The sequence below is a fragment of the Cornus florida genome, unplaced genomic scaffold (assembly GCF_030987335.1).
Source record: "Cornus florida cultivar Cherokee Brave unplaced genomic scaffold, ASM3098733v1 CherokeeBrave_3.0.0_Hap2_Chr05, whole genome shotgun sequence".
NCBI lineage: Eukaryota > Viridiplantae > Streptophyta > Magnoliopsida > Cornales > Cornaceae > Cornus > Cornus florida.
The window spans coordinates 5,393,015-5,393,814 of record NW_026775575.1 but is presented as its reverse complement, the minus strand read 5'-3'; positions in this window follow the sequence as shown (position 1 = coordinate 5,393,814).

The window sequence follows — 800 nt, the reverse complement described above, 5'->3', positions numbered from 1 at the left end:
GCATTGTATGTGCTTGTTTGCCTTAGCATACCGTATATGCTTGTTGCCTTTAGTACATTGTATATGCTTGGCTGTCGTAGCTTGTTATTTTACGCTTGTTTGCTTAGCATGCTGGATATGCTTATTTGTTTTAGTGTATTATATGAGCTTTTTCATCTTAGCATGATTGTATGATGCATACATTGACATGCCTTATGTGATTTTACTACTTGTGTGAGTATGTAGTTTATTGTTATGTTGCTCGGTAACTGGTTACCTTTATGTCTTGTTTAGGCATTGTGGGTTGTTCTAGCTTGGTTGGTAGAGATTTATGCTAGGGCATTGTCTCTTGGGGTCTGCCATATCCTTGGATGCATTTTTGTTTTGCAGAGTTTCTTCCTTGGGTAGGAGAAATTTATTCAGTAAGGACCCCATGTCGGGGAACCCTCTTGTCTATTTTACTCGTCTGGGGTGTTGGTATCCTCTCTTGGGGTTTCGTAGTGACCATGATATGATGATGTCATAGGGGTCTTGTTTTTGGTGTCGTAGGACGATGAGTCGGATTGGCCTGAGTCCTTCCTTAGGGATTTGAAGTTTTATTTTTGCGAGCCTCAATGGCAAGGTTCTCTTGTCACCTCTTTTTAGAGTGATGGTTGGAGATTTGATAGGTGCGTTGACCTAGGATTCTTCTTATCTTGCCTTGGACAGCTCTTACGAGCTAAGGTTGGGGTGTGAGTGTTTCCATGTAATTAATTGCATTGAAGCAATTAAGTACTCTCCCTCGTCGTTAGAGACTTGGAGTTGTGTTTATGGTCCTGATA